Below are 9,389 nucleotides of genomic sequence, written 5' to 3' on the forward strand. Positions count from 1 at the left end.
AGACATTTTTCATTGCCATGGCATTTAGGCCTCTCCATAAACCATAGAGCAAAGGCCTCACTCACATTATTCATTACATTGTCTTCTAGAACATCATTACTTAGTTCTCATCCTTCCATCAGCACTTATCTGACCACGAAGGAAGTTGGATGTAATTTAAGTTAAACATTGAGAAAATCCATACATTGTAAGTTTTAAGACATAGCCACAAAGGCTGAAATTGAATAAGCAAGGAATACTATTTAAAGTAGTCCCGTCTTTCCTGGCTTCCAGTCCGGCTGGGCTGTACCTTACCCTCTCCCCTCCGAGCCACGAGAGCCCCGCACTCTCTTGGTCTACTCCAAGCTTTCGCAGCGCTTCCCTTGCGCCTGCGTGAATCCGCCCCGCCCCATGCGTGGACTCGCGCTCTGGTTCTGGCCCGGCCTCCAGCCCGCGGCACCCGGCGCTTTCCTTCTCGGTACGGCCGGCAGCGTGCGGCGCCAGCACCATGCTCTTCTACTCCTTTGTCAAGTCCCTTGTGGGCAAGGATGTGGTCGTGGAACTCAAGAATGATCTGAGCATCTGTGGAACCCTCCATTCTGTGGATCAGTATCTCAACATCAAACTAACTGACATCAGTGTTACAGACCCTGAGAAATATCCTCACATGTTATCAGTGAAGAACTGCTTCATCCGGGGCTCAGTGGTCCGTTATGTGCAGTTGCAAGCAGACAAAGTGGATACACAGTTGCTACAGGATGCAGCAAGGAAGGAAGCCCTGCAGCAGAAGCAGTGATTGCCACTGTTCCTTTTCCTCTGCCTTTTCTATTGGTTACCCCATAACCTTATGTCTCCCCAATACTTGAGGTGTTTTTTTTTTTAAGTGATGGCTTTTTTCTTTCCTAAAGGGATTTAGACGATGAGAGGAATAATAGCAAAGAGCAGCTATCCTCTGTTGAGAAGGGAAAGATTAATAGGTTGGGGAACTGCAAAGCCTTTCCTAAAAGAAGGAAGGAAAAAGAATACATCACTTGGAGAATGAACAATAGGTTACTGAATGATCAATGGGTTATAGAAGACATCAAGGAGGAAATTAAAAAATTCTTAGAGATTAATGAAAACACTGACACAACATATCGGAATCTATGGGACACATTGAAAGCAGTTCTAAGAGGAAAATTCATTGCTTTGAGTTCATTCCTTAAAAAAAGAAAACACCAACAAATAAATGATCTCATACTTCATCTCAAAATCCTAGAAAAAGAAGAGCAAAACAACAGCAAAAGAAGTAGAAGGCAAGAAATAATTAAAATCAGAGCTGAAATTAATGAAATCGAAACAAAAGAAACAATTGAAAAAATTGACAAAACTAAAAGTTGGTTCTTTGAAAAAATAAACAAAATCGACAGACCCTTAGCCATGCTAGCGAAGAGAAGAAGAGAGAGAACTCAAATTACTAGCATACGGGATGAAAAAGGCAATATCACAACAGACACCTCAGACACCTAAACAGACCAATATCAATTGAGGAAATAGAAGAAACCATCAAAAGACTACCAACTAAGAAAAGCCCAGGACCGGATGGGTATACAGCAGAGTTTTACAAAACCTTTAAAGAAGAACTAATACCAATACTTTTCAAGCTACTTCAGGAAATAGAAAAAGAGGGAGAACTTCCAAATTCATTCTACGAGGCCAACATCACCCTGATACCTAAACCAGAAAAAGACACTTCAAAGAAAGAAAACTACAGACCAATATCTCTAATGAACCTAGATGCAAAAGTCCTCAATAAAATTCTGGCGAATTGGATACAAAAACATATCAAAAAAATTGTGCACCATGATCAAGTAGGATTCATCCCTGGGATGCAAGGCTGGTTCAATATACGGAAATCAATAAATGTTATTCACCACATCAATAGACTTAAAAATAAGAACCATATGATCATCTCGATAGATGCGGAAAAAGCATTCAACAAAGTACAGCATCCCTTTATGTTCAAAACTCTAGAAAAACTAGGGATAACAGGAACATACCTCAATATTGTAAAAGCAATCTATGCTAAGCCTCAGGCTAGCATCATTCTGAATGGAGAAAAACTGAAGGCATTCCCTCTAAAATCTGGAACTAGACAGGGATGCCCTCTCTCTCCACTTCTGTTCAACATAGTTCTTGAAACACTGGCCAGAGCAATTAGACAGATAAAAGAAATTAAAGGCATCAAAATAGGAAAAGAAGAACTTAAATTATCACTATTTGCAGATGACATGATTCTATACCCAGCAGACCCAAAAGGGTCTACAAAGACACTATTAGAGCTAATAAATGAATTCAGCAAAGTGGCAGGATATAAAATCAACACGCATAAATCAAAGGCATTCCTGTATATCAGCGACAAATCCTCTGAAATGGAAATGAGGACAACCACTCCATTCACAATATCTTCAAAAAAAAAAAAATAAAATACTTGGGAATCAACCTAACCAAAGAGGTGAAAGACTTATACAATGAAAACTACAGAACCCTAAAGAGAGAAATAGAAGAAGATCTTAGAAGATGGAAAAATATACCCTGTTCATGGATAGGCAGAACTAACATAATCAAAATGGCGATATTACCAAAAGTTCTCTATAGGTTTAATGCAATGCCAATCAAAATCCCAACGGCATTTCTTGTAGAAATAGAGAAAGCAATCATGAAATTCATATGGAAAAATAAAAGACCCAGAATAGCAAAAACAATGCTAAGCAGGAAGTGTGAATCAGGCGGTATAGCGATACCAGACTTCAAACTATACTACAGAGCAATAGTAACAAAAACAGCATGGTACTGGTACCAAAACAGGCGGGTGGACCAATGGTACAGAATAGAGGACACAGAAACCAATCCACAAAACTACAACTACCTTATATTTGATAAAGGGGCTAAAAGCATGCAATGGAGGAAGGACAGCATCTTCAACAAATGGTGCTGGGAAAACTGGAAATCCATATGCAACAAAATGAAACTGTATCCCTTTCTCTCGCCATGCACAAAAGTTAATTCAAAATGGATCAAGGAGCTTGATATCAAATCAGAGACACGCCGTCTGATAGAAGAAAAAGTTGGCTATGATCTACATACTGTGGGGTCGGGCTCCAAATTCCTCAATAGGACACCCATAGCACAAAAGTTAATAACTAGAATCAACAAATGGGACTTACTCAAACTAAAAAGTTTTTTCTCAGCAAAAGAAACAATAAGAGAGGTAAATAGAGAGCCTACATCCTGGGAACAAATCTTTACTCCTCACACTTCAGATAGAGCCCTAATATCCAGAGTATACAAAGAACTCAAAAAATTAGACAATAAGAGAACAAACAACCCAATCAACAAATGGGCCAAGGACCTGAACAGACACTTCTCAGAGGAGGACATACAATCAATCAACAAGTACATGAAAAAATGCTCACCATCTCTAGCAGTCAGAGAAATGCAAATCAAAACCACCCTAAGATACCATCTCACTCCAGTTAGATTGGCAGCCATTATGAAGTCAAACAACAACAAGTGCTGGCGAGGATGTGGGGAAAAGGGTACACTTGTACATTGCTGGTGGGACTGCAGATTGGTGCAGCCAATTTGGAAAGCAGTATGGAGATTTCTTGGAAAGCTGGGAATGGAGCCACCATTTGACCCAGCTATTCCCCTTCTGGGTCTATTCCCTAAAGACCTAAAAAGAGCATGCTACAGGGACACTGCTACATCGATGTTCATAGCAGCACAATTCACAATAGCAAGACTGTGAAACCAACCTAGATGCCCTTCAATAGATGAATGGATAAAAAAAATGTGGCATTTATACACAATGGAGTATTACTCTGCATTAAAAAATGACAAAATCATAGAATTTGCAGGGAAATGGATGGCATTAGAGCAGATTATGCTAAGTGAAGCTAGCCAATCCCTAAAAAACAAATGCCAAATGTCTTCTTTGATATAAGGAGAGTAACTAAGAACAGAGTAGGGTCGAAGAGCATGAGAAGAAGATTAACATTAAACAGGGATGAGAGGTGGGAGGGAAAGGGAGAGAGAATGGAAATTGCATGGAAATGGAAGGAGACCCTCAGAGTTATGCAAAAGTACATACAAGAGGAAGTGAGGGGAAAGGGAAAAATAATACAAGGGGGACAAATGAATGCCAGTAGAGGGGGCAGAGAGAGAAGAGGGGAGGGGAGGGGAGGGAAGGGGGGATAGTAGAGGATAGGAAAGGCAGCAGAACACAACAGACACTAGTATGGCAATATGTAAATCAATGGATGTGTAACTGATGTAATTCTGCAATCTGTATATTGGGTAAAAATGGGAGCTCATAACCCACTTGAATCAAATTGTGAAATATGATATATCAAGAACTATGTAATGTTTTGAACAGCCAACAATAAAAAATAAAAAAATAAAAAAAGTAGTCCCTTTAAGGATTATGAGACCAGCAGTTTGTCTAGGTCTGGTTAATTGACATACACCTGTTTCAAAGCCTGAATATTAACTCCAGCATATTATAGTTCTGAAATATTAGCTGGCAATAATTAATGAGGCAATAAGTTGTATTCTTATAGGCTACAGGATATTTATCATTTTTTCTCTTCACTCTCATATTTAAGGAGTTAATTAGGTCTGTCAGTAATACAAATACCCTTGGAAAAATCTATTTTAATAATCTTTCCAACAATTGTCCATAAAGGTAAATATAGTCTTAGTCACTAAAGTCCAGCATAATTGTCTGGCTTGGGTCTTTTATCTGCTGTCTAGCATAAGTTTCTGTCACTGGTGTGGTCAATTTGTTGCTTGGCTACTTTGGCTACCTCAGTCATGGGAGCTGATGATAACTGACTGATGACAAACCTCAAGTCAATGTCCAGTAGCTCAGTTTTTTTTGGAATGTACACAACTGTTATAGGGTTTGAGTGGGATGAGCCTGTCAATCTACATAAGCAAGATAATATCCATAAACCAATCATCTTCTGCCTAATGTAACCATACTGTGAGGAAATTCTATATGCTCATAGCTGTTAGTTGCAATTGAAGGCTATTCTAACATTTTCTCCTCTTTTATTAAATTTATTGTCAAAGGAGAACCATGATGAGAAAAGAAATGAAAAGGAAAAGCATACAAAAAACATGGGAACCAAGAAAGAGAAAAACATCCAGACATGGCCCATTCCTGTAGCTGCATTTGTCTCCTGCTGTGGTGAGCAGGCAGTCACTCTTGACTAGTCTAGCATGCTGGTTTAATTAAAGAGAGGTTTGTGGCATAGAAGTTAACTAGTGAGATAAAAATAAAACACACAGACTCAATTAACTTTTTCTATGACCAGGTCTGAGATGGCTCTCACCTTGATCCACCCGGTGGGGCAGCAAGGCTTACTCAGGGCTAGCAGGAGAGAGAGAGAGAGAGAGAGAGAGAGAGAGAGAGAGAGCGAGAGAGAGAGAGAGCACACCAGGGAGTGGCCTTTTATTGGGGAACAAGAAATTTAGAGGAAAATTTCATCCAATGAAGGTCGAGGGGGACAGCATTCCAAGGTCAGGGTCAGTGATTGGCCTAAGGGTCAGTGGTCAGTCACACCCCCACACGGACAGGCTCTTGCACCTGGAGAGGGTGGGGATAGCTCCAACACAGTTTGGCCAGAACGCCTCACACACAATCTGGGAGGTGCCCAATCACGTGTGAGAATGGCTTCCCACAGACTAGGTCTCTGTCACTAGGGTTCTGATCTGAGCTGGATGTGGGGAGCAAAGCAGCCATGGGGCAGGAGACCTCTCTCAGAAGGGGAGAAGAATTAGGCCTTTGCACCAGTGGGGGGGTGAGGTTCTTTGCCTCACCTCTGTTGGCCCCCAAATTTTCTCCTGATGGCCCCTCTGCGACTGTGCCTGTCTTAGGTTGTCCCTCCCTTGAGGAATCTTACCCGTCATTGACTAACCAGCCATCCTCCGGGGCCAAACAGGGTGATGTGGAGTGTGCATGGCATAGTCCCCAAGAGGGCTCTCTGTCTCCTTGATAGATAATGCCCCCATGGCCTCCATGCCAGCATTTACCCTAGGATCAGCAAACTCAGGTTTCTTCTCCATGGAGGGCCCAGCTCACAGCACTGGGCTGGTGGGGATGCATTCAGGAAGGAAGGAGACAGGCCATAGACAGACAAACAGTAATATAGTGAAAAAGCTGAGAGAGACAGATGAAGAGGAGATCCCTTATACAGAACTGGCCCTTAATTGGTGTTACTCACATTCGGTCCATAGCCGCCATCCATATGGATGCGGAACAATCCGTTATTTCAACACTGTCTTTTTCTCAAAAGATACTTCCAGACAGTCTGTTTACCATAGAATCAACATATAGGTATAACTGACCATTAGAGTCAGGACAATTAATCTAGTTTCATGGGTGGACTTTCCAGTCCACACTGCAAGACACATTAAAGGTGGACTTGGGAAATGGGTCCATACAAGTCTTTTCATAATTTTTATTTACCTGACAAGTTTGTGAAGCTGCATGGCTATAAACTCTGTAGCTGGAAATTTACCTTCCTGTGCCAGGTTTCTCAGTCATTATAATGATGACTGGTTTAAACTCTCCTTTGATATCTGATTTAATTTACTGAATAATCATGTTCAGTAACATTAAGACTCTCAATATTACAATTTAAGAAAGAAACTTTTAAAGTATTTTGTAAAATCTAGTGTCTCTCTGGGATCCTGTATTCCCCCTTTTCCTTATTTAATAAAATTGAGTAAAGTCTTGGCATAAGTCATAGTATTATTAGTTTAAGTTATAGATAATAGTACAAGTATTTAAATGATTAAGAATAGATTTACCTTTTATTGATTATTAAAATTTTTTAATATAGACTAGTTGATCCATCCTAACAATTTAGAAAGAATCCTCAATCTTTTTGAGAGAAGGTCTCAAAATCTCTATATTTTAGAATATTATCCTTTAAATAGGTATCTCTTAATTTCCTTTAAAATATGATTAAGGTTATTTTTTGTGTAGGGAGCAGTGTATAAATCTTACTGTATTTTTTATGGACAATAGATCTAGTCAGAGAACTTATATAATATCAATGAATTTTTTAAAGTTTGTAAACTTTATTGTTTAAAATTAATATATAACTTTAATTTGGAGAACCTTAGTCTTAATAAAATGTTGTTTTTTTAAATTTTATAATTATCTAACAAACAAAATATGTAAAAATTAGTATCTCAGTGTCTTAGAATCAATCATTTTTAGTCTCTAAGGACAATTGTTAAAATCGGGATTTAAGTTAGTAGTTCAATATACTTAATGTTTAATCAACAATGTGAATTTATTTATCAAAATTAATCTTTGTCTTAAACAGTAAGAATTATTAGGCAATAAGGATCTTTCTTTAAAGAAATAAATTTACATTTTAATAGGTGCTTATCATGTCAAAATATGGACAAAATCTTAGCTCACATTAGTATAGTTAAATTAGGAAAATAGCCTGAAATACCCTTAAATTAGTTATAGTCAGTTTAGTATATATAAATCTCTTTTTTAATCGTTCTAACTTTTTACTTCATCTGTTTAGATAACAATATAAAAATCTTTTTTACTTAGGAAAATACTTTTATCATTGAAATATGAATATAAAGACCTTGTTTTACCCAAAGATGATTTCTTTTTTCTTTTTAGGATCCATGTGTGCTTTTTCTTTGTTGAAGCATCTTTTTCTTTTAGAAAAATTTTTTTGGTTATACTTTGGAACAATTTCTGAAAACCTTAGAATCTATAAACAAATTATTGTACTTTGATAAAAAATATCAATGAAAATATAGTTAAAATCCTTATATATTTTGTAGACATAATTATAATTATTTATCATCTTATGAGTTTGAACAGTAACTTTGAGAATTAGAAACTACTTGAAGATTGTATTTTCACTTAAAAGCAAATTTATAGTAAACACATTTATCTCAAATATCTGTAACTGAAAAGGCTGAGTATCTGATAAATGTAAATATAAAATATAAATTATGGGTTTTCTGTTGAAGAAAAACAATTAGGCAAATATATATTAACTAATCAATTAGGCATGTGCTAATTATTTTATAGATTAACAATTATAGGTTATCTAAATATCTAAAAAATATATATTAAGAATAAGAACATAACTTATAATTGTATTAACTTTATGTAACCACGTGGTCTTAAAATATTTTTATCCATTTTAATTTATTTTTAACTAGGAGTGCACTCTTCTATGTGACGTCACTTGATGTAACTGAAATAAGATCCTTGAGCATACATATTTATTTTTTATAGTTAGGGATGAGAATAAGGATTTTTTGGTCATCGCAGGAACATTGCCAGCTTTGTTCCTGTGGCAAGCAAATGCATCCTCATAACCTCCAAAATTAAAAGTAAAATATAAAGAAGCATGTTTGATATCTCTCATCAATAGAACATTATTTAGTAACACAACTATAGAGAAAAGTCAGAGGTTATTTAACTCAGAACTAACTTAAATTTAGGGCTGCAACATAGAAACCTGTGGAATTAAATTTTGTCTGAAAAAGATATCTTTTGTTAGCATTTACAGGTAGGCATTCTTAAAAATACAGGCTCTTAACAGTTCCCATAGAAATCTGAAACACAGTAGCACAGGTTAGTGGCTGGAAGGTGGGACTAGAAGTCCTGTCTGAGTGACTGTGGAAGAACCAGTCGGAAGCCCCAGAAAGTGTGGGAGGTGGGAACAGGAAGCCCGCTCTTCCAGCCAGGCACCCGGTGGTTACCATGGTGATGCAAACAACATGGAGTCCGCTGCCCATTGTCGGGGCAAAAGTTCCCCAAGTTTTCCTAGCCAATCGCATTTTGTTTGATTTTGTCTGCAATTTCCCCTGCCTGGCCAAGATCCTACTGCAGTAGCAGCTTGTTCTGTCTCTGCGACCTGTGGTTGCAGCTCGTGTACATCCTGCACTTTTTTCTGTGGCACATGGGTGCTCCAAAGGTTTTTTAGCAGCAAACACTAGCATTACCATCAGATCTTAAGTTAGTCTGTGTTTGGCATTTAGGTCAAGTAATTCAAGGGTTAAAAGCACTGCTGGCCATAGGGGCTAGGATACCATAGCGAGCAGCAAGCAGCAGCGGCTAAAGTCTCTTGTCCCCAGCGGCTGAGTTAGAGCCATTCTGATTCATAGGACAATCATGTAGTAAAAAGGTCCGTACATACTTTCTGAGTATTCACAAAAACAATAGAAAATTGAAAGTTATTTCTCTCCAGGTACACATCACATTTTGTCTCCCTTTTTCGCACTTTCCTAGCACAAACTTCTAGAACATAAAGGCCAAAAAATCTTTTTTTTTATGTGATGCTGAGGATCGAACTCAGGTTCCACCCATGTTA

General features: G+C 37.9%; 1 pseudogene; it reads left to right on the top strand.

Moving 5' to 3' along the window:
- Positions 1-393: 393 nt before the first annotated feature.
- On the top strand, positions 394-888 carry LOC114082378 (U6 snRNA-associated Sm-like protein LSm2 pseudogene; annotated as a pseudogene).
- Positions 889-9,389: the final 8,501 nt, after the last annotated feature.

The sequence above is a fragment of the Marmota flaviventris genome, chromosome 12, assembly GCF_047511675.1.
Source record: "Marmota flaviventris isolate mMarFla1 chromosome 12, mMarFla1.hap1, whole genome shotgun sequence".
In the NCBI taxonomy this organism is placed as follows: domain Eukaryota; kingdom Metazoa; phylum Chordata; class Mammalia; order Rodentia; family Sciuridae; genus Marmota; species Marmota flaviventris.